The sequence below is a fragment of the Euwallacea similis genome, chromosome 30 (genome assembly GCF_039881205.1).
Source record: "Euwallacea similis isolate ESF13 chromosome 30, ESF131.1, whole genome shotgun sequence".
NCBI lineage: Eukaryota > Metazoa > Arthropoda > Insecta > Coleoptera > Curculionidae > Euwallacea > Euwallacea similis.
The window spans coordinates 931,473-957,998 of NC_089638.1; the positions used below are offsets into that span (position 1 = coordinate 931,473).

The following is a 26,526-nucleotide window of genomic DNA, read 5'->3' on the forward strand; positions in this document are numbered from 1 at the left end:
TTAATTGTATAGATTCGATAATTCGAGAACATCATCAAAAGAAACGAACTTAAAACTTCTCTTAGAGAGAAAATGCTATGATTCCGAATAACGCCTCATACGCAAGTAGAGACTGTTGGACTGCACACTATTCTCAATTAGAACTAACTGAGAATAACACTCATTCTTTACTCAGGGCTCCAACGAAAACGCTTGTTTACAGACATAAGGGTTTCTTGTTTACAAAGAGGATTTTGTTCCGAGCCCTTAGTGAAAGGTGAATGTTATTCTCAATTAGTTGTAAGTGAGAATAGTGTGCAATTACACCGCTCCAATACCTATTGCTGGGTGAGGGTTTATTCTCAAACGAGGTGGTAGAAAAAAGGAACAATTCCCCTCAAACGTAAAAAATATATTTAGATTAGAATAAGAATTAAGAAATTTTAAGATGTGAAAATGGTAGAAAGTCATTTTTAAGGCAGATTTTGTCTCGTTTTATTTTTTTGTCTCAATTACTTAAACAAAATTAACTAATAGAGGAACAAATGGGGAACCCATGGTTATATGCAGCATGTTATTTCTTCAATTAGGTACATTTTTGTTATCGAAATAATGAAGAATTCACGAGAGTTTTATGCCTTCACCAGGACTTAATAAAATCGATGTTCTTCTCATCTTAATAAATTGACTAAATCATTAGATCTATTGCAGTAAAACTCATCGTCTGATGCCTCATGAGATCTTATAATTGATTACTCGAGTTTCGCCCTTTTAAGCATCACCAGACCCGTATACTAAAATAGAAAAACCCTAATTGATAAAGTATAATAAAAATAAGTTTTCATTCCTGTTAGGGATATCATTAATTCACGAGATCTTTAAAGCTATTAACCAATTTTCGTAACTATTCAAAATCCTTCGCACACAATTTTAGAGGAATGATTTTGAAAATATTTCTTTTGCGTTGCCAAAGTTTTTCGAAGACTTCGATGTTTCTTTAACCTTCGATCAATCGTTTAAAGAGACGTGTGGTTCGAAACAAAGATAAAGCTGAGAAACTGCCGAAGTCGAAAATTTATTCTCTTAGTTATGGCTAGTGTCCTGTTACATATATTGGCCAATCGGGACGTAGGACTTCGGTTAGAATTCGTGAATACTTTAAATTCTTTCCTAAATGCAAAGATACCGATATCTCGGATGCTGGCTCAGGATTCGCCAGTATTGAATCAATTTACGATATTACGCAAATGGCCAGAGTTTTGGTGCTTCATGAATGCAAGGAGTGTAAGAAAAAGGAGATATTTTTTGGAGAAACTGAAAAAAGGTTGCAAACAGAGTTCACCCGTGTTGACATGACGACTATAAAGTGTTCAATTAACCACGATATAGAGATCAAATTAATAATGGAAAAAGATAAGTAATGTCCATAAGAAATACATTAGATTATCATATTCCATTCACTCATGGAAATATTTTCGGTATCCACAGTTTTTTATAGTTTAGTGCAATTAGGGTTATCTCATATTTTAGTGTGAGGGTCTGATAATGTCTGAAAGGGTGAAACTAGAATAATCAATCATAAGGTTTTGTGAATCCGCAGACTTGTAATTTTCGTATAATTAATTCATAATTTAGGTAAACTAAGGACTACTATTATAATTTTAACTAAATCACTCTTTAACAATTATCAGAACCAGAGTATCATAATAACATTCCAGATATTATTCGTTTAATTAGGTTCATTCTTTTCATTTGACTCGTGGACATTTTTGAACATTTATTTTCGCCAGGACTTAATAAAATCGAAATTAACGAAATTTTCTAACAATTCAAACCAGAATAAAAATTTAAATTGAATAGAAGATCCATTTTCTGCAAGACACATAACGCGCAGCGGAGCTCTGCTGTGCTTCGCATTTTGCAATATGTCGTCCATTATTTAAAAGCTCTTAGACAGGAATAGTAAACAATATTTTCTATTACTAGTGCAGCAACATTATAACGAATGGACGCTTTCAGGCGTCGAGAAGTGATATGAATTTGCCAAGTGCTTAAACGTCCCGAAATTGACATGTCCATAATACTGTTTCTCTAATAACCATACATGCATCATAAAGAATGTTTTATGCATGCTGCAGCGTGCATAAAACGTCGTTTATGATGCATGCGCAATAAAAAATAAATAATAGTTTCTTGTTGCACTTTTTAAAGTTTTATATGGAGGGATCTATAAATTTCATTTACAATGGTCCGTTTGGAACATAAAACTGAACTGAAGACAGATAATTGGGTTTTTCACGAAATTTGCTTTGTCTCTACCGGGTGGCTTGCATATTAATGAAGATGGAAGTTTTCACGAAAGTTGCCTAATGTTTTTTTTAACGAACGAAGATATAAATAGATTTTTCTGAGGGCGAAAGTCTAAATATAACCCTGTATAAGGTGTCGCAATTTCGACACTCACCATTGTGTCTGTTCGCCATTAAATAATAAAAATAGAATAAAAAAAGAGTTACGTATTTGAACTGCTGTTCAATTTCAGTTTTAAAAATTTTGGATATTTCCAGATACATCCGGAAAAAATTGCGACGTTCATAATTATTATTTTTTTTGTATTTTTGTTGGACCGCTGGGTCGACGCATCGACGAAAACCGTCGTAATTTCGAAATGTATTGTGTAGTATATGCATTTTAGAATGCCAGAACAAGACAACTTATATAATTCAAAAGCCAGGCCAGTATTAGGAATAAATAAGTTGATAAGAACCCTGGAGAAATGGAACGTCGGAGTTGGAAAATAGTATTAGCACGTTAAGGCCTGGCCAGAAGCGCCTTCAAAAAGCAATCTTCTTCAAAACTACAGTCGGAAAGAAATAACTGCAAAAATCGTTATCACAAATTTTTCTCGGAATATTTCCGGAAGTATTTGAAATTATGGAATTTTTAACAGGCAACTTTGCTTCCTTTTAAGTGTGATCGTACCACTCAGTGTTGCGAAGATCACATTGGTGATCCTCGAATTTGGGACATCCTGTATATAGTCGTTACCCGATGTTGGCATTTACAACTTTTAAGTTGTATCAGTATTACTCAGCGCAAATATTTCGAATGCTAAATGTAATACTCTCAAATTGAAAAAAATCTTGTCTCATCGACGCAAGAAAAAATTATACACTCACTTTCACATGAAATGCACCACCCAGTAATAATAATAATTAAGTCTTGTAATTTTGGCAAAATAATGCTTCATAATAGAGTATCAAATGATCAGACTTTCAGTAAAAAAGAAAGAATGCTAGTGGTTTTTTTGTCATCGACCTATTAGATTTTTTATTCAATTGTAAATAAATAAAATAATATTTACATGGAAATATCAGTTTATTTTGTTGTTGAACTGTGAACAAGACATCTCAAAATGCCCCCAGTGAGACAGCGTCGAAATTTTTCCCACGTTTCGGATTTTGATAGAGGGCGAATTATCGGTATGAAGGAGGGTGGACTTTCTTTTCGTGAGATTGCTCGAAGAATTAATCGGAACCACACCACGATTGCGAGAATATGGTCTTCGTGGTCTGAAGAAATGGTTCAGCGACATCGTCCAGCTGGACGTCCTCCCCGTAGCAGCAACGCACGTGAAGATCGACTTCTTAGACGGATGGCCATTGGTGATCGATTTCAAACAACAATGTCTGTTGCAGTAGATTGGATGGGAGCTCTAAATCGTCGAGTGTCGATGGCAACAGTTTACAGAAGAATTTCGTCTTTTGGCTTGCATTCATACCGCCCAAATCTACGACTGCCACTAACCGCCCAACACCAAGCTTCCAGATTGGCCTGGTGTCAAGAACGAATTGATTGGAATCATGAGTGGAACAATATCGTCTTCAGTGGCGAGTCGCGATTTTGTTTATGGATCGTATGACGGTCGTAGAAGAGTAAGACGATACCGAGGTGAAAGAAGAAATTTGCAATTTTCTGAAAGACGCCACACAGCTTTAACACCTAGTGTTATGGTCTGGGGTGCGATATGTGTTGGCCGAAGATCTTCTCTTGTGTTCGTTCCAGGCACCCTAAACGCACGTCGCTACATTGACAATGTTCTGAGGCCAGTATTAGTACCTTTCATGCAAACTTTACCAAATGGCATTTTCCAACAGGATAATGCAAGACCACATAGTGCGAACATTACTCGACGATGCCTGGAAGAAGCACAATTGGAAATACTGCCTTGGCCTGCACGGTCACCGGACCTATCGCCCATCGAACATCTTTGGGATATGATGAGTCGCCGTCTTCGAAATTTACCGAGGCCTCCAAACAATGTGGATGACCTACGACATCATCTTGAGGTAGCATGGAATGAAATACCCCAGGAAGATATTGATCATTTGTTGCAAAGCATACCGCAAAGAGTACGTGCTTGCATTGCCGTGCGAGGCGATGTCACTTACTATCAATTTTTTCATTATCAAATGTTGTATCTTTTAATTGAAAGTCTGATCATTTGATACTCTATTATGAAGCATTATTTTGCCAAAATTACAAGACTTAATTATTATTATTACTGGGTGGTGCATTTCATGTGAAAGTGAGTGTACTTACCCGTAATTCAACAAGAGAAAAATTACTTCAATTATGGAGAAAAATACAGATTAACATAATAAAGACTGAAAAAACTCTCCCTGAAATTAGGACTGTCATTAATCTAAAATGTATATAATTTCACATTTTGGTGGACCAGCAATTTCGTTGTCCTCCATCTAACCCCTGGGACAAAAAAGGAAGAACGAGATTATTCGACGGCCCGTCTATTATTTCCGTTAATCCTATGTAATTTGGCCTGGCCCCACCCTGCCATTAGTCCCTATTGGTATGGAAGGACACATGTCGATGAAATAGAAATCTATCTGTGCAATTGGATTCAAATATATTATCATTCTCCCCTTTTCGGGCTTGCGTAAATTTGACTAGATGCCGAGAGTGAGGAAACATAATCCATGAATTAAACATCTAAACATCACTCATGGCACTTACACTTATGAGAAATCATGTAAATTCTATCATGCAAATCATATATTTATACATGTATATCAAGTAAATATGATGTAAATTATTTGCATAATATAGCATCGAAATAGAACTACTTGCAATTTTAAATTTTAGAGGAGCGTAAATGTGATTTCCAGCCATCGATTTTAAGCTTGATGATGAGTTTGCCTATGTCCTAAAATCTAGAATTAAAGACTGATGTTCCCCTTGCAGGAGGGTGTCGCCGTGGCTGCCGGACCATCACACGAGGGACTCTTGTTTTATATAGAGAAATAAAGGACACTTACCGAAGATTTAACGGAAACGACCCTTCATGTCGTTGTCGAGCAGCCGTAAATTCCTGAATAGACCTGTAATTTTCCCAATTTCAGGGGTGCTTGATATCAACGCACTTCACTGATTACCGAAGGGTCCAATAAAAAATTCAGGAAATCCTGCTTCTAGATTTCGTCTTTAACAAGGCGCATTATTGCCTCGTCACCTCTGTCGTCTCTTTTCCTCCTCTAATCATGACAATCAAATCCTAATCGAGGAGTTTAATAGTGTGGAAAAACGTCAACCGAACATTAGCAGTTAGTAATGCGATTAAAAGCCCGATTTGAGCATGGCGACTTTGGAAATGTGGCTTTCCGATAAAGCAATGGAGAGGAAAAGGTTTTTCGATTTAATGGTCGTATGTCATGCGTACCTATATGAAGGAGAAAAAATTGTTGTGGCAAGTTTTTTTCATTAACCCCGTTCTGTCCGTCATTCCCGAAATTGCACCCAACTTGTTCCTAATGGAAGATATCAAAATATAATATCTAGGAATGTTACAAATTACTATACTAAACTGGAGTATGTTTGGTTAATGCAGTTGAAATCGACTAAATTAGTATAAACCTGTCTAGACAGTGGAATTTAACGATATCTTAGGAATTGAAGTACATATTAACATTAACTTTATGTAAAAACTAACGCTATTGATATACAGTGTGGAAATTTTGGATAGAATAGCCCATATAACTAAGATGCCGAACATATGTATGCGGCCAAAATCCTCGGACACATCGATTTTTATTTTTTCTTGCGGTTTTTTTTTTTATGATAAATTCATGTACACAGGGTAGTCCAAAAATCAGGTATGATCAACAACTTTTTTATTTCAACACCTATTTTTTATTTCATTTTTAAATTTCACGTAAAATTCTAAGTGTGTTTCATGTACAATATCCTATACCTAAACGCAACAAGTCCCGAGAAATTTACTATCGAGCATATCAAACGCTAAAACTTTTGATTTATTTTAAAATTTCTTTTGTCCTGAAAAGAACCGATTTAATACAAAATAGCACCTCCTCATTACCACGTTGATGTGAAGACTTATTTAAATGACATTTTTCCTGAACGCTGAATTGGGAGACGAGGAGTATTTAAATGGCCCTCTGACCCGTACCTCCGTACCTCAGGCCTTTAAATTAATTTCTATCGGGTAATCTCAAAAGTAAGGTATACTTTAACCAACCAGCAACTATCGAAGCCTTAAAAGAAACAATCCGTAATGAGATCCGTAAAGAACAATTACCCCAGTAATGCTTCAAAATATCAAACAGGAGTTCATTTATCGTCTTGCTTACTGTTAAGAAGTAGGTGGGATCTAATTTGAACATTTAATTTAATTCTTGCTTGTTGTTTTATTTTGTATGAAATCGGTCCTTTTCAGGACCAAAGAAATTTTAAAAGAAATGATAAGTTTTAGTGTTTGATATGTTCAATCGTAAATTTCTCGAGATTTGTTGTGTTTAGGTATAGGATATGGTACATGAAACACAGTTAGAATTTTGTGTAGAATTCAAAAATGAAACAAAAAATAGGTGTTTCCAATTGAAAAAACAAAGTTAGTGGTCGTACCCGATTTTTGGACCACCATTACATGACATTACATTACATGACCATACATGAATTTATCGTCAATAGCAAGAAAAAATAAAAATTGACGTGTCCGAGAATTTTGGTAGCATATGTTCGGCATCTTAGTTATATGGACTGTTCCATCCACAACTTCCACACTGTATGCACATACAGGATGTCAAAAAAGGATGGAAACGCTCAGTTATTATCTTGAAAGTTGTCGGAACATACTAAACAAAATTTGGTAATTAGGCAAACAATGATATTCTAAAATGAACGGTATTATTAACAACGTTGCTTGTAACAGTATAAATAAAACTATTTGTACAGTAAGCAGAATTCCAAAAATTTAAGAAAAAAATTAGTATTTCCCTTGAACTAAAAAAGTTGAGGAGATTTTTTAGAAATAGCACAACAAAAAAGAGTAACATTTTTTTTCATTTTTTATCAGAGACCATTGAGCATTTTCACAGTTGTTGGACGCATTGTATAACCAACCAAATATTTTATTATTTGTTGAGTTCAAATGTTTTTGTTGGATAATGAAAGGCAGGTCTTGTTTTGTTGGCTGATGTGAATAGTAGGAAAAGTGTACACATTTTTTTAATAAATAACTGAATTAATATTTACTTATAGCGTTGAGGGTTGTTATGTCTCATCTGAAAATTTGGATTATTCAGATTTTTTTCAAGGGCTCGAACACCATACTAATAGACTCATTCTGATTTTCCATAATTTCGGAATTACACGGAAGAATTTATGTTTTTTTGCGTAGACATTTCTGAAGCCTTTCATGATAAAAACCCAAACTGACCTGATTTTGTGCTAAAGTTTCCCCAATCCATGTCGATTTTTCTATAAAAAGCAACTTGGTTTGATCTAATTTAGTTCCAAAATGTAGCTAATTTGATTTGAATTATTTTCACAATTAGCCATTAACCCAAATAATCCTGAGTTTATTCCAAATTATCTTTTATTTTTTTGATGAGCAGTTTTCATTACAGATTATTATTCAGATATTAATCATCAAGATTCATAGATTTCATTACAGATATTAATTATCAAGTTTAAGGCATATGTAGGTTATTCTAGAATGATCTGTTGTGTAATGGATCTTCCAACTTAGGAACAACTTACTAAGTGATTTATTTCACTGTTAAATAATGTACCTCAATCAGGTTTACACAAATGAAAAGCTCGGTTAATGAAATAGATATCAACGCGACAATTCGGCCAAGAGAGAGATTACAAGTATTGAGAACTTCTTAAGTATCAAGACGAGGGGGGGCTAACACACATGGGCGTACTTCTGCTAAAAGGCAATTATCGTCTAATTTGTTGTCTACCTTTTTAGAGCGTGACGTTTAGTTGAATGGCGAGATTGATATTCTATTATGTTGTAGTTATGTCAATTTAGCGAAACAGGGTTGTACTTAAATTTTAGTTCTTATAAATAAAAGGGGTAGAAGTTTTATTGCACAGAACTACATGTTTTTAACAATAATGGATACCAAAATCTGGCCATGCCGGGCATATTGTCCAAAAATGGTGATGTACATTGCCGTAACACAAGAGTATATTATAATTGTAAAAAACAGCCTTATACCTTCTTTCTTTGTCTAAAGTACAGTCCTGTCGTAATTTCCTTCGGTTTCCAAGTGTAGTGAAAAGGAAAAAATAAAATTAGTAAGAAATATTTTAACAAAAATTTCAATGCCAGCAGAAACTTCCCAGTTTCTTCACAGTGAACAGTTCAATTATTTATCTATTGATTGAACTTTTTAGTCTTCACAGCCCCATCATTCCTTTCACTTCAACTTACCAGCATTTGCTTGATAGAGCAATGTATGTGTTGCAAGTGACGCAAAACTAATTGTATTTTCACCTGCTGTTGATCTGTCTTTGCTGATAACAACAGCCCCAACCTGTTGTTGTCACATGTGTCTTTTCCCGCGACTTTAATTCTCTTTCATAAAAAAACATACATATATGATGGATGGGACTAATTTAAAAAATTTCCCTTTAAAGCCGGGAATAAATAATGGTCATCCAATATACGCACGGCCTGCCTATATTGTTCGCTTTTCAAACTCAATAATGTAAAGAAGAATGCTCAAAGAGGCTTTATTTGTTTTCGCCATCTGGATCTGTCAAAACCAAATTCGTCCTTTTCACTACCTGCACACAATAAATTCCAGGATTATCTTTTTTCTATTTAAATTCGCCACGCTTGAGCATCTCGCAATAAAGCCCCCCTGACTGCAATTCCCCCGGACAGGCTTTATCTAAACCTCTTTTTTATTCACGTAAGCCAAATTGCGTAAAGCCCGCGTTTAATGCCGAAGAAAAATGGACAGATTAAAGCTTTCTTTGAAACTTCCTTTGTGTCTTCACTTTATATGTTCCCTACAAACGTTAACCGCGGGCTATTTTGGTAAACGATTCTCTTTTATCTGTTTTTGTAATTTTTCTGCATGATACCTTCCAAAACTCTTAAGGAAAAATCCCTTTGAATGGGGTTTCACACCGGAAAGGATTTGTCAAAATATTTGCCCTCCTCATTAAATTCTGTTAGCGCTGTAATGACGAGACGACGTCATAAAATCTTGAATCAATAAACTCAGATAATACCATGGCAGTTGAGTGTGAGAAAATCATCAATCCAAAGGATTTGTGATTTCACTGGTCCAATTGTTGACTAGTAAATCTCAATGTACGCATACTTGTAAGAAATACTAAGCTCAAATTGTTGACAAAAAGACGTGCATATCGATATTTACAGGGCTGAACCGATCATTGAACTTCCACTCACTTATACACGATATCATGGAGCTGTAATTTATTGCCGGATTAACTCCAAAACGAAACCCCACACGAGGTTGGCACATTTAGGCCAAAAGCTTTATGGATGGCCGAAAGCGCACTTTATTCCTAAACTTCCTGGACAAATAATATTCTCATTAATATTAAACTGGCCTGGACATCGTATACACAAAAGTGTACGGTCCGCTTCTCATGCCTGATAAATTATTGATCCCACTAAAAGCAAAATGAATTCCGCGGCAAATATGAAGTGATGATTTTTTAAAAGGGTTGAAAGCCGCTTCGAGTTTGTCAATATGGATGGATTTGTAATCTATAGGTCAGGGGTTGTGGCATATGATAAATTGTCAATAAAGTTTTTAAAGTGGATTGAGGAAAAGGCAATTTGTGAGATGAGGATGAGGCTTGATGTTTAAGGGGTATTTGTGTTTAAAAAGTGCCTTTTACGAAGTCTATTACGAACATTTTTGTCGTTAAATAAAATTGATAAATAATAAGCTATTTAAGCAAATAGATGAAGCAGTAACTCTTTCGTTTATCATTGGTTTGGTCAATTCAAAAAGTTAAATGACTCCGTATCTCGGAAACTAAATGAGATATTATGTCAATTTATGGGCTTATAGCCGAGCTTGTCGAGACAATTAATCTGTTATTTTTGAACCCAATTGACACCGAATTTTCAGAATATCAACGGTCAACATTTGCAAAATGGTTGTAAATATCTTTTGGAAATTTTAAGAAAAATTTCAGAATATTTTAAGTATTGATTTCCGAGTAATCAACTGATTTGGGTTACATATCGACCCTGTTTACCTCAATTGAGCCACAACTCCGTTTTTAAAGACCTTCAGATCAATAATTTGATATTTAAAAAAGACGATTTTCAGACCATCTAAAAAAAGTCTTTAACAATTTTCTGATGTTTACTCAGAATTTTACAATTTTTGCGTTAGGCCCAATCATCAAAATCCCAATATGTCTAATATTGTCTAAATTTCTTTAAAATGGGATTTAGCGTTTTTTCAAAATCTGGAGGAAATACAAAAAAACTTATATAGATTTCAAAAGCTTGATTAAAAAAAAATTCGTTTAAGCCGCGTTCCTCTATTGTTTTTTTCCTACACAGGATTCTCAAAAAAATTTTCAAAATACTCTGTGGATTTTAGTGAAAACAACTGTTTTCGTATTAATTCCAGGAAAACTCTAAGCTTATTATTAATGTAAGTTTTCCTAAGCCTACCGACTAAGTGTTGAAAATTTGATTAATTTTGCATCAGTTATTTTTCAAGCATTGAGATCGTCCCAGTAACTCATTTGTATGTGTGAAATGGAATATTTTAAAGAGATTTTTATAGACTATGCAGGTACTTGAAGATCATCATTGATCATTACTCCTTAAAATAATTGCTCTAATTATAGACATCTTAGCGTAATTCACCTTCGCTACACAAAAACAAAGCAAATGAGAACAAAACCGTATATACAGACGAAGGAAACAAACTGCCCGTTGTATTTATTTTTCAAAGGAAACGGAACCAACTATCGGCAATTTGCATCGGCAATTAGAGGGGTCAGCGCCACACAATGGGCGAGTTCTAATTTTAATGACCACTCGGCCATGATGGTCCCGATCTTTTGATCGAACACGCAGCACGAATTTTATCCAGTGAAACTTCGAAAAAAATTATCTCTAATTGCTGCAATTTTAAATGCCACTCAAGTAGTCTGACTTATTGACCGGTAAGACCTAATAAATACTGAAATATGCCTTTGTGGAAGCAAAAGCAATGTGGAGTAGGTCGTAAAGTTTTAGTGCGGTTACAAAGTCAAAATTCAAGGGCTCGGCAGGTTCGCAGAACGATGACGCCATCCAGACAAAGAGTTTTTGTTATATTCTGAAGAGGTGTAGTAAATCATATATTTTTTGGTATTTTTGTCTAGACGGGAGGATTAACGTGTTGTCAGGAAATGTTGAAAATCCTTGGCCTTTCTCGTTTTCGTTTAATCACTAAGGTTTGTTCAAAATGGCCAATAAGTCTTAGCTATTAAACCTGACATTAACGACAAAAGGACAAGCGTATCTCGAAAAATGAAAATTCGTGTCTGTAGACTAAATAAACTTGAAATTATTAAGGTTAATTCCTAGCGAGAAGCAGAAAAGATCTCCTTTATATTTCCAAAAATCAAAAAGATCTGAAATCCACAATAAATTTTAAACTGTCTTTCGTTATTGACTGGCATTAGGGATATTTGACATGTGGACCGGCAATTTAAATCCTATTTTTTCCCGGAATTTTTGTCTTTTTAGACCATGAAGTAAACTCACAAAATCTGCAATTCTTCCTCATATTGAACATCTTTTAGGGTTCTCTAACTTTGTATGCAGCCAATTAAAACCAAGGAGTTTGTTTTTCACCTTTTAATTAAAATCTTATTGCATCCTAAATCGCTTAATGCTAATTTTTTTCTACTCGAACTCGTACAATGCTGCTTATCTATGTTCCTCTTGGGCCGAGCTGCATGAAATGGATGTTATTTAATTAGATAACTCCCTGAACCTGTAGTCAAAATGCAATCGAGGGTACCCACACACTCGAGCACAATCTCAAACCCATTTTACCAAAATTAGTCTTTTCAAATGCTCGTCTTTCTCCTCCCTTTCTCTACCTATCAACGGTCTATTTCCTCTTTGTCCTACAAAATCTCTTGTGTACAAACATACGCCCAAATCGTTTTTCTTCCAGCCAGAGATGAGTAGGCTTGAAAACGGGATCTTTATAATTGAATTTTCGAATAAAAAGCTCTGTCAATGGCTACAACACGTATCCGGTGCATTCATTATATCGTGCTGCACACAAAGAAATGATTTTTTTAAATTGCACAAATAAAAAGGCTGGAGGGTTTTTGAGTCAGCTAATAAAAGGTAAATTGAAGACGAATATATTAGCGTCTAAAGAATAACACTGAGGTTGGAGTTTTAAGAGGAACAAATCCCCGATGGAAACTGGCATTATTAATTTGATAAACGATAATGACCAGACAGTAGTAAATCCCTTAAGTTGGCTTTATATTGCAGCTTCTTCGAGAGAAAAGCTCCTTAGCTGGCTTTAATCGGATCGGATTAGATGACGTTTCGGATTTTTAAGCTTGAATTTGGGTAATAAGGTCGATGCCGCCTAAATGGTGGTGATAACGATAACGATTTGCCTTTGTGGCCGGTTTTAGATCTTTATTCACAATAAACCAAAAGCATAAAGGCGCAAACAAAACAAATCTTTAATGTTCCTGCCACTTTCTACATCATGTAAAATTCAAACTTTCACGTATATGTAGTTGCCCGGCTAACAAAGCTTATTAAAATTTAACACGAAACTAATGATATGGGCTATCACAAAATGGTTTTTGTTTTTGCCCCCGGCCGCTAAAGACCTTTAATCACCCGAAGCAAATTGCTCCAACATCGTAGAGGTAAAGGTTTCATTTTTTTAACCAGGCGTTAAAATTATCATTAGCATCACTTGAACGAAGTTATGCCATAAAATACTCTTGTTCGAATGCTATGGTTGCTAATTTATTGTCAATAAAACATGCGGATTATTTACCAATAAAGAACTGGGGAACATCGTGCGTCCGACTGGTAGCGAGCCAACTTGGTCGTGTCTTGGTTATGTTTATGAGCCCACATGAGATGTCCCTTGTCTTGCTTGTATTTGGAAAAAAATTGCAGGTTCACGTTTTGAATAACCCGCAGCGACAGAGAAAAGAAAGGACTTTGAAATAAACGCCAGTGGCTACAGAAAACTGAATTATTCAAACACTGTAAGAAATTTTTCTTTTTGCACATACACCTCGACTCAATTGTAATGGTTTTCTAAAGAATTCTACAAATTCTAAAGGTCGTACGCTTTAAATTACGCTGTTACGATTTGTATCTATCTAATCTAACTAATTTGAATATATCATGACTAAATCAACAAACGCGTCAAACTACACCAACAAGACCCAGTCATTGAGTCATGGCTTAAGTCCGTTCTGCTAAACCTGACCTTCGTATGTGTGTACGAATAATCATAAAAAGTTGTTTATATTAAATTTTTGCTGTTGGAACAGCAATGCATTTTTTATCCATGTTCAAATACGTACGAAACTCGGGTTTAGGTAAACCAAGTTTATTCCAGCAATGTGTCCCTGTTACGTATCCATTAAGCATGATAACTACACATATACAGCGCTTGTAGTAAGTATTGCAATATGTTTATAACTTTCATAAACCCGATATAAAAAAATACTTAAACACGTGCATATAATTTTATTTTGAAAAAGGTATTAAATGCATTATTTTCAATGTTCAAGTTTTCCACCCCTATCCAGCTACCCCTACTAACTTTTTATTTTCAAACGGAAAGATATCTAGTATGTCAAATAAAAGGTAATTTAATAAATGGTATTCTCAAAACTAAAATTGTATCTACAGTTTCCTTAAATAAAAATAGAAATATGTCTATATCCTAAAAAGATCAAAAATTTTAGTCTTTATTTCCTATTTAGACAATTCATTGTGATTTCACTTTGAAACAGAGAGAAAAAATGACATTAAGACATAGAAATTCCAAATCGTATTCAATGTAAACAATTTTTTAGAGAAAATATTTTGGTTTTCGTAGAATTAATTAGTAATTTAATTCAGTTGTTAGACATACACTGCCGGCCAAAAGTTTGAGACCACCCTGATTAAAATGGGAAATCAAAGATAACTAAAAATTTTAAAGTTATATGAAGCATAAAATTAAATTAACATGTATTATAAGATCTAACAAATCTAAGAAATAAACATAAACATAAAATTTCAAAAAGTAAAAAACATTCACAAATTTCATTTAAACTGACTTTTCATAAAAAAATCCTCCTTTACATTTGATCACTTTTTTGACAAGTCTAGGCATCCGAGCAATTAATTTATGGATGGTCTCTTGTGAAATATCATTCCAGCTTTGCTGTAATGTCCTCCACATGTCTTCACGTGATGAAGGACATCGTTCCCGAACCTTTCTATTGAGCTCCTCCCACAAAAACTCGATAGGATTAAGGTCGGGACTCTGAGGTGGCCAAATCATATTTTTCAACATTCCTTCGGTCTCCTTTTATTCCAAATAGCCTCTGCATAATTTCGAGCTGTGTTTGGGATCATTGTCTTGTTGACAAATAAATCCATTACCAATTAGTTTTAACCCTGAAGGAATGACATTTTGTTCTAAGATTACTTTATAATGCTCTTTTTTCATTATTCCTTCAATTTTGACTAATTCGCCGATTCCATGACCCGAAAAACAACCCCAGACCATAATGGAATCACCACCATGCTTTACGGTCGGTAACACACAATCTGGCATCATCTTTTCTTTGGCACCGCGTCGAACATACATTCTCCTTTTTGATCCAAATAATTCGAACTTCGATTCATCAGTCCAAAGACCTTTTTTAAAATCATCTTCCGACCAGTTTTTATGGGTTAGGGCCCACTGCAGCGGTTTCTTTTTGTTTTGAGGCCTCAATAAAGGTTTTCGGATAGCAATGCGACCAAACAAATTACCTTCCCTCAATCGCCTTTTCACTGTAGTTAGTGATATTGGTTTGGATCGAGATTTGTTTACCTCAACGAGAATTTCTGGTGCTGTTAGACGCCTATTCCGCTTACTAGTGACAACTATGAATTTATCCTCACCAGATGTGGTAGCTTTTGGTCTTCCTGAACGTGGACGATCTCGATTACTGCCAGTTTCTCTGTACCGGACAATTGCGGAATGGACACAAGTTTTCGATAATTTAAGTTGAGATGCAATCGTACGTTCAGATTTACCTTCATTATATAGAGTGACAATGGCAGATCGCGTATCAGTGTTAATTTCATACACTTTTCCCATTTTCAAAGAATCTTCTCTTTAAAAGCCACAAATTTAAACCAACTAAGATTGTTAGTCAAATGAACTCCTTAACACACAAATACAAAAGTTAATTAACACTAAATATCTGATTTCAGATTATTTAAACAAACATACTGTTCAGCTAATGTAACAAACAGCAAAATAATATTTATTGAGGACGTAATAACTATGAACAAACGACTGTACCTTTATGGCGCTCAATCGGCACTAGTTTAAACATATAGGAAAGCGTCGTAATTGTCTTATCTTAAAAAATCTGCAAACGACTGATTGTTTATATGTTCCGAAGAAAATAAAGAAATCGTAGATGGTGCAGAAATGTGTTTATATTTCGAAAATTTAATATATTTGTAAATAATGTAACGTTTCTAGAAGTGGTCTCAAACTTTTGGCCGGCAGATACGCCACAGATAGAATATCAAAAAAATGAATCGTTTATCTGAGAAGCGAAGAACTGAAATTTTAAACTTTTTGGGATATGGAAATCGCAAAAGAACTTACGAAGAGATATGTTTCATATTTAATGAGAAATACCCAAACTGACCTATTGATGGAAGTGTAATTTGTCGGATTAATAACAAATTTCAATAAGCTGAAAGTGTGATAACTGTTCTAAAATATGAAAAACCTCGAACAGCAAGTTGTGGCGATAAAGTACTATACATTCTTTTATCTAAATCCCATACAGTCAACCAGCAAACTTGCCGATGAATGTGATGTATGTATTTGCAAAATCAATAAGCAATCTTTTAAACCGAGAAAAATTTCATTCATACGAAATTTCCCTTACCCAAGAGTTGACGCCTGAAGATTTTGATCGCAGGATGAAATTTTGTGAATTGATGCAAGAAAAAGGCATTCAGGATAATAGATTCTTTTCTAGAATTCCATTTTCGGATGAATCAACGTTTTGCTTAAATGGATCTATTCATTGACATAATTGTCGTTACTATTCTCATTGAATGCAGGACTCTGCATACACAACATCCGCAAAAACTCAATGTATGGATGGGTATAATCGGCAACGAGTTCATCGGTCTACTTTTCATAAAATGGAACTTAAACAACGTATCATACTTGCACTTATTGCAAAACGAAAGTTCCATTAATCGCTGCAATTTTTCCAGGAGAAAATGGGGAACAAGTAATCAATAATATTTGGTCCCCACAAGGTAGTGCACCACCACATTATGCTATGGCTATAAGAGAGTGTCTTTATAAGATTTTCCCTTGGAGATAGATAGGTAAGAGGCGCAATAAAATAGCCACCACGATCTCCAGATCTTATGCCGATCGATTTTTTATAGGGCCACTTAAAAGGCTTCTTTTACAAAAATAGACCACAAGATTTAGATGATTTACGCTTTAGAATTTAAACCAAATTAGAATTAATAACAGAAGCAACACTGGATAATTGCATAAAAGAGTTCGAGGAGCGACTGAGTCATTTTCTAAATAATTACTGGAGCCCAATTTAAGCAATTATTTCAATTTTGTTTGATATAATAATGAGTTACTTTATTTTGTATCTAATAATTTTATTTTTAAAGGAAACTGTTGATCCAATTTTATTTCTGAGTATACTGTTGAATCCCTTAATGCATTATCATTCATTTGATATACTATAATCGGTACCTTTCCATTTGAAAATAAAAAGGGAGTAGTGTTAGCTGGATAGGGGTGAAAAATTTGAATATTGAAAATAATGTATTAAATACCTTTTTTTTAATAAAATTATACGTGTTTAAGGATTTTTTAAAAATTTCAGGTTTATGAAAGTTATAAACTTAATACTTTTTACAACTGCTGTGTGTATGTACCTACATCTAGAATTTGTTATTAACTGTCGTAAAGCGAAATTAATATTTCTAGCAAATTTACAAAAATCGTCACTATTCGAGTATCAAAAAATGTGACTTCCTATGGGAATTATTTTCTTTAAAAATGACCAATTTGACCAATTTGAACCTAGAAATGTTATAAATTTTCCTGTTCATTATTTAGCAATTTAAAGCCAAGTTAGTTAACAATTCTACTCAACTCTCAATCTCTGTAGTTTGTTGAACAAATTGGCTGCAGAAGGCGGACGGGAACGGTCATTAAGGTAGGTACTGGCATAGTTTTAATTGACTCTTAAGCAGGCTGATTTGATCCTTTTTTCCTGCTCTTGCTTACCTTTTCTTTAAACCTTGGATTTATTTTATTTTACAGCATAATAGACCTACACTATTTTGGAATTTTTGAACCCGTATAGGACTAGGAATGAAGTCTGAAAGCAAAATTTATGATATGGCTGAACCTACGCGTAAGAGTATAAACAGTTAAAAATGGGATAACATAGTTGGAGGATAATACAGAACTGGAAAATAGATGAACTTGTTCTCAAGATTCTACACTCGTCTCGTGAATATTGCACGTGTTTGGTGGTGAAGAGAAGAAAATATCCTCGAGGACGAACGAATCTCTGTATGGAGACACCTGAGGGTTTAAATTTTCTAAACTATTGCGCCATTAAAGTATTTATAATGCACGTACTCTTGAGGTCATTAGCCGAGAACTTTTCCCCCTTCTGCTTTAAGAATCTGACTTGAGGAAATTCGAGCATGAGCATCAAATTATCAACTAGGTCACCGTTGATGCAGTGAAACTTTCGACTTTTTTTGATTCAGTACAAGAAGATCGATTGTGGAACCTTGCAGCCTATAAACCCGAATTATAACTAGTGCTGCGAAACGGAATTTTTTCTTTCTTCAGTTTTCTTCTTTTTAATAACTTAAAACCAAACTCGCGCAGATAGCACATTTAAAGCTAAGCGAATCACAAAGTTCTATGGTAGGTCCTTGAAGGGACGAAAGTAAGCAGTATCTAGCCTTTATGATAGTGCAGGTTAGGCCTGCACTATCGCAAAGCATATGTCCGGACTAAGATACAGACCACATTAAAAGTAAAGTCGAAATGCGACATTTTGGTTTTTGTGAGCTAGATATATTCAGCTTAAACTTATTTAATCAAAACTTCCATTTGATGTTAAATATTATATTTATACATTTCATTCATTCATTCACACATTTTATTATTGATATCTAGAATTCAAATCAGTAACCATTATATTCGTCCTTTCATTTCTGAATCTCTAAACTCAATATGCCATTATAAGTCACAAACAGGAAAAAGTTGGGTCGAGATAACAGAGCATAGGCTGGTGCAAATACGGATTCATGGATGAGTAAAGATATGTAGTAGGTTCCGGAGTAAAGTGAGAACTATCTACGAGTTATAATTTTTTTAATATTTGGAGAAACAAATCTAGCATATTTAATGTGCATATTAGTGAAATTATGCCGCTTCACAAACTTTATTTCCGTAAAACAAATATTTTGAAATTTCAACGCAGATACAATCAGATCAATTACAAGTTCTAAATAAATAGAATTAAAGGGGTTAAGGGAATTTAGGAAAATGGAGAAAACAACGCAACATTTTTTATCGTAAATCTTACTGCTTGGGTTCAACTTCTTGATTCGATTTATAAGCAATTTCGAACCTTTCAAAATGAAATAGTGACGTTATTGTTGTCAGATACAGATTTCGTTAAACAAGACAAATGAGGGTTGTAACTGATAAATATTTCTGTGGAGAAATGGCTGAAAATTTGGAAATTTACTCTAAAAAGGACTAATTCAAAGTCGTTCTAGTAAAGGAGCTAAGTTACTTAAAATTCATATTTCTACGACTCTCAGGATGTTGCATTGTTACCAACTCGAAAATGATATCGAAAAATCCTCGCTTTCGGCATACTTTTATTTGCTACGGGTTGTGCGAGCAACGATAAGGAAATAAGCTCATTTCCCACGGTCTCGTACCGATATCTACTGCAACAAAGCAAGGCAACAAATATCAACTGTCCGGTGATCATTTTTAAGACAACTTCCACGAATTTTGAAGTTTCAAGCAGAAAATTCCTTCTATTTTTCACAGGTCGTTGTGGTTGTAGAAGAAGTATTGTATACAACTTGTATAAAATGATCGTTTCCTACTCAGATGAGTTACTTTACTCGCCTGCGACTCATGAGCAAATTTAGGAAATGACCAGCACTGCGTGCTTGTTGTGTGATATGGTACTTTTGGAGGTGAGACAAAATTATGGTAAGTGCTTTATAATTTTTATAAGAGTATCATTCATTATAAAAATAATTTGTGGAATACTGAAAAATTCCATTACTTGGGAACTTTTTTAGACGAAGATTCACATAATGTAATTGAGGCAATCCTTATGAGAGAGGCCAATTATGCAACCGCGTATAATGCGTTGATTGGGCGACATCAAAATAAGAGAAATTTAGCAACGGCTTATTTCAATGAATTATGTTATACAAGCTGTTTGGAAAATTTGGTACAAAACTCAAAAAAGTAAAAGTAGAGCCAAATATAGTAAAAAAATTCTTATAACCATTGATCTGAAAGAATACCGTTCCTGAGATATCGCCCTTTAAAGGGAGCCTCTCATTCGAATATTTTTTTCAAATAATTCTCTTTCTGATTAAGATAATGAAATGAAAATTGTAGATAATAATCGTATCGTAAGGATCTTTAACTATAAGTTTCAGCAAAGTCGACTATAAATATATATATTTTATAAATAAATATATAATATATATTTTCTAATTACCATTAACTGAAATTTTTCAAATGTTTTAAATTACTTTGAATTATCAAGCAAATAATATTATTTTCTAATGAGTTAACCTTTTTTGAAAAAAAAAATTCTGTACTTTTTTTCGAATTCTGCGTAGTTTACTCAGAAATAATTATTTTTTAATAATGTATGATTCAAAACAGTAATATATTTTAACATTTTCACATAGCAGGTATCTTTCATGGTGACAGTTCCATTGTAGTGATTGTCACTTTCATATTTCGTATTCATATTCAGGGTTAGTAAAACTATGGTGTTCTATGGTTGTAAAAGAATCAAATTAAATATAAAGTCAAACCCAAAGATTACAACTAAGAACCTAAAGAAACATAAGAATTTAAATGATAACATACGAAAGTGACAATTACTACAATGAAACTGCCACTGTAAAAGATTCCTGCTATGTGAAAATATTACAAAAATGTTACTGTTCTGAGTCATACATTATTTAAAAAATAATGATGTCTGACTAAACTACGCAGAATTCGCAGAAAAGCAAACACATTTTTTTTTCAAAAAAGTCTAATTCATTAAAAAATAATACAATTTACTTGATACATCAAAGAAATTAAAGAAAAATGAAAAAATTCTGTCAAAGGTAATTAGAGAATTATCCTAATTTATAATCGATTTTGATAAAAGTTATAATAGTTAAAGACCGTTATGGGATGATTATTACTTACAATTTTCTTCCATTATATTAATTAGACAGAGAGAGATTTTTTAACAAATATTCAAATAATAGAACCTCTTCGAAGTGCCTTATCTCAGTAATAGTGCTCCGTAACACCAATATTTATAGGAACTTTTTTTACTGTTTTTGGCTCCACATTCACCTTCTTAAATGTTGTACCAATTTTTCCAAATACCCTACTGCTTTAGAAAAGGAAACAGATCAAGATATTTGGCACTTATTGGAAATATTTATCGCGAATCTTGCGCCACTGAACATTTTTCAATTTGTCCTGGATTCTTGGCACTTTGTCATATTTAATGTGCTTTTGCAAAAGCTTGACTTTGAATTTGAGAGGTTTCACATAAAAAGATTTTTTTTCTGCTCTCCAATGTAGTTCATCTATAGGTCAAGTTAAACGAAGTATAGTCCAGATTCAAGATTCATTGGTCACACTTATAAGGCGAGAGTTCTTTTAGACACATCTAGCATCACCAATCTTATTTATACACATAAGGTATCAATGATTCATTGCCCCTGGCCAATAACAGAAAGAGATTTTTAGAACTTCATAGATTTGTTGTTTTTCAATTGCCGAACCCGAACTTCGATGAAACATATCCTGAGGTGAAAAATCAACGGGAAGAAAAGGTGTCCGAATTGAACAAGGAATTCGAATTTTGGGTCTTGATTATTCAAAGCACGAAAATACATTTCACAACTCAGAAAAGTTTCGGTTTTTAAACAAGAGCCTAAATCCCATGTACCCCTCTAGAGTAGGTATAAAATTTTGATATATCATAATAAAGTAGTATATTTTTTGTTTAACTTCGCAGTAAAAATAGGAATAAAAATTCGACACGGAATATTCGACTAACGATCGCATAACATACACTATACATACTATACACACTATATATACAACATATAATGTGTGAATAATTAATGGAAAAACACAAATCTCCATCGCTTTTATCCCAATCTCACTATAGGAAAACATTTCTCTTGCGTGCTGTTGCACTAAACCTGCTTAGCATACAAAGTGCTGTGGTTTTGCCTTAATTGGGATATTTCCAGATTTAAAAACAGCCACCACGCCTTATAAATCACAATTATGTCTTAGTGCATGTTTACCGACAATTTCCTCGAACATATTTAAAAACAATTCCGTAATGGCCGATAAAGTTCCCAATATGTAGCCCATTTCCATTTTACACAAAAGCACTTAAACATGTGAGATATCCCTGATACTTTTTGTACTCGGAATTATGAAACCTTTCAGATTGAAAAATCTTCAAATGCATATTTTTAATGCCTCTTGGATGATATGTAAATGGACTTGTAATGCCATGTCCATATTATCAAGAGATGTAATGGTCCCATTTCAGGGCACCAAATTTAACTTTAAATTTTAAAAGCAAACCCACTTTCAACCAAGGAAATTCCGAATGGTGTTGATAAACATCTTATAAAACTTTGTTGGCCGAGGTTGTGGAGTGGAAAACTGCTTTAAGCTCGCGCTTGGGGAAGATGGTCTGAAGATAAAAGTATTAAATATCCTAGGCATTTGCTCGAGCATTTTATGTCATTTACTTTTATTAAAATTTATTTCTGTGGCTCGCCGTATGGTGTCAGATAGCACCATAAAGTATCTTGTTAACAATCTCCAGTTTCATTTAATTAAAATAAACCAAAAGTGGCTGAAAGTCCTCAAGAACTTCACAGGAGAACCAAGGACATTACCCCCTTCGTAGCACAAATTCTCATATCAATCTCTAGACTACTTGTAGATAAGAAGCACGCTTTATCTATATAATTGGTTTAATGGCCTCCGGCTAATTTATCGTGCACTAACAAAAAGCGGCTAGAAACGTTCTTGCGCAATCACAAAACATGGTTTATCAAAAAAGAAAGAAAGAAGCCAAATAGAAGAAAGCCGCCTAAAATGGTTTTTAAATTAAGATTAACGAGGTATTTTTTTATATTTGTATCGGTCCAGAAAATGTATGGTTTCTTAACCTTATTTGACCAGAAATAGATGGATTCATTCTAATTACATAGTAAAAGCAGGGTTTACAGAATGGATTCTCAGCTTGAATCAATATATTGATTATTTGGAAACGTTTTGAAAAGTTCGTCGAACTTTTTTAGTATCAGGATCAAGGTAAAAAGATTTAACTGCCTGTTACCAAAAACGCGAATTTAACGAGTAATTGCAACTCACAAAACGGAAAGTTCTCATATATCAAATTGAGGTCTATTAATATTGGGTCAAACAGGTTGCTCTGAATTTATTCTAATAAAATCAACGGCGTGGTCTACCTCTGGAAGTTAATATAAAACTTTGTTCCCTTGGGGTTCGTATTCATTTAACCACCTCAAACTTTTGATGGTCTGACACTGATTTTTATTTTTCAAAAACTCTCTATTCAGTTTGGTAACTTTCATTATCTTTTTTTACGTCCCCTTTTCTTTCAGAATTATTTAGTATGTCAAGCAACTTTAAATGGATTCACAAACACATATGAAATTCAAGAACCCTTATTTCGTCCTTTACAAATCATATATTTGAGAACTGGTTATTTTGGGCTAATCACAGTAGTAAACATATAATCCTTCATCGAACCTATAATATACCATTCACTTATTAACTTCTTTACATTATTCATAGATATCAGTTTCCTGGAAAATGTTTTGAAATCGTTTGTAAATCAGATTTTCCCTGTTATTCTTATCATCTGAACAGGAACAGAAACTCTCGGGAATGCAACGAGAAGAAAGAGGTAAAGTGAGACATGCTGACTATAAAAAATTCAAATTAACAGAAACACAGATTACCCATACCAACGTTGAACAATGATATGACAGGATCCTCCTTCTTCCAGAATTATTCCTAAGCCTTATTCCTAAGTTCTTCATCATAAGTTGCAATGTGGCACGGGAAGGGTGTTCTATGTGAACCCGACACTACCCTGTTACTTACCCGGTAACCAGACTTGGTGTCCTCAGAAAATTAACCTCTTGACACAATAAAAGTCCACGGTAACATACTAAAAGACAAACAATGGCCAATCACCTAAAGTTAAGGGTATCAAATAGAACTAACAGAATAAGTCCCAGGGTCTCGGAATAAATGGTCAGAAGAAACGTGGGAACACGACTTTACTGTACTAACGCAAGAATGAATTCCTGGTCTCTTGCGAATAAAGGGTTGAGCCTTGACCTAAACAGACATTTCACGAGTTAAATGACTGCAGGACCGTGGGAACATAGTTTTGGGAACATAACATCGGAAGTATGTTAGAGGAGTCCATTTCGCAATCAGAGTACAGTCAAAGAACTGTGTAGACAGAGTTCTATTTTGATTAGTTGACTTCACTTCCGTTTCCATTGTTTTACATTGTTACCCAGCAGTAGAGTTTCATAGCCCAAAAGAAATACTTTTTGAGAAAAAGATGTAATGCTTGAATTGACATTTACTCCTGGACCCATAGAAATACATTGTAGTTTCAAAAATTAATGGGTAGCTGGACCGTGGGAACACAACCTCTTCATATATGTCAAGTTCATTTCATGATACGCTGGGTAGAAATAGAAAGTGGGAACTTTATAAACCATTTTTATTATTAAATATCCAATTTTGAAAATGGGACTGCATACCAAGTTAGTATTATATTGATTATGGGATGATGATAAAGTATTACCTAATCTCAAATTCATGAAACGCGTGCTCTAGTTTTTCTGACCTGAATCGTTTTAATCCAATTTTAACCATTAGTATCATTTCTTTTATCATTTTAGTAAAACGCCAACCATCGGACTAGTTGTGGTATCTTAGTGGTTCTATCCCAGTTCATCGCAAGAAATATACCTCGCGGGTGTCTGACAAATAACTTCTCGATGTTCGGTTACTTTTTTTTGCCGTGTTTATAACCATCGCTTTAAAGGTGTTTTTCTGCTTCAGTGGACAAAAGCAGTCATGCCTCACAGACTCCGGTAAAATTTTCATCGGAAAACAACCCAATGGAATCTTTAAAAAAGTCGCCATTTTTTGTTTTCCAATTGAGTCAGGACTTTGTCCTCTTCCTGTCATTCGATAAGAATAGACACCAACTGTCGCTTAATACCGAAAATTGTGCACATACAGCTATAGTAGATAAATCCTTAAGTAAGGCAAACGTGCATTTTATGCTGCTGCCATCTGCCCGACTAATACATTGAAATCCCTTGATCCAACTAAAACTTTTCATGTTTAAACTGCCACCATCTAATCTGTTGAGTGCTCTTAATAAAGATAAAATACCTTTTCTTACGTAAAATCCTCAAAATCCTAATGCAGCCACAATATGGTCGAGGGCACTCGAACTAAACGCAAGTACCCTAATCCTATTATCCACACACGCAAGAAGGAAGGGAGTTCTAAAGGTTCTTGGTCAAGTTCAATTCGCTTTCAGTTTGTGCAATGTTCGGAGGCAATGGTGATTAGATGGGATCTGCGAGAATTGTCAGTTTTAATTCTCCTTTATACTCCTTTCTAATCAATTTATTCTTGCCCGCTTGAATCTCGAAAACGCGAAAGGCAATTGTGTTCGCTTACATCGTTTGCATTTTTTTACTGTTAAAACTCCCACTGTTAACTATTGAAATGCCGCCATGTTCCCGAAAAACAAAAGTCTTAAAGAGGTATGCAAAGTCGCTGTCGAAGTTGGCCGTGGCCTTCGCACGACAAAAGAGTATCGCGTCGCCGACTCGGCAACAGTTGAAGCGTGCCCATGGCCGCCATTGATCAGTCAATCACCATCACTAAAGATGGATGCTCTGGGGAGCAAATGAATGCTTTTTAGATAGGGAATAGGATAAAAATTCAATTGTTTCTTTTTTCTCTCGAGGGAGTCAGTAAATAAATAACGAATCGACCTTTTTTTAAAGGGATTTTATCGCCTGTCGTCTGCTATGTGTTGACACTCCACAGCCTTCAGGTTTTCACAGTATAAACGAAAAGTACATATACACACAAGTAATGCTGATTTAAAATCGATAATCCTAATACTTTATACAACAGCGGTGGAGTGCAAGTAATATTAGATTTTCAAGAAGCCTGGAAAACCCTTATATGGATTTGATTGAATTTCGTTGGAGAGGCTTTAAGTAGTGCATCAAATTCCATTAAAGTTAAAGTAGAATATTAAGCCGATACTCCTGCATTGGTATGCATTAGCATAAGTTTTATTACAATATTCGAGTGAGGTAACAATGTTCACCATATAAAAGTTGACTGTTCATTAAACTAGCTACCTGTAAAATAGTACTTTGTTAATTATTAAGTATCTAGATATTGAGTTGAGGTTCATAAGATATTCAAAAATTCGTTTTTAATTTTCACCTTAAACTTGAGATCCGTACACTTTTTATATTCTAATTTTATTACAGTCATTTTTATAAAGATTTCTGTTTATTTTCGAATAATGGAAAAG

The 26,526-nt window shown here is 34.3% G+C and overlaps 1 protein-coding gene across 1 annotated transcript in view; it reads left to right on the top strand.

Annotated features, from left to right (window-relative positions):
• Positions 1–7,999: 7,999 nt before the first annotated feature.
• LOC136417846 (monocyte to macrophage differentiation factor 2) overlaps positions 8,000–26,526 on the top strand; it is a 199,091-nt gene continuing 180,564 nt past the window's right edge. The window contains exon 1 of the mRNA XM_066403691.1: positions 8,000–8,009. The gene's annotated coding sequence lies outside the window, so the exon portion shown is untranslated. The remainder of the gene's footprint in view (positions 8,010–26,526) is intronic.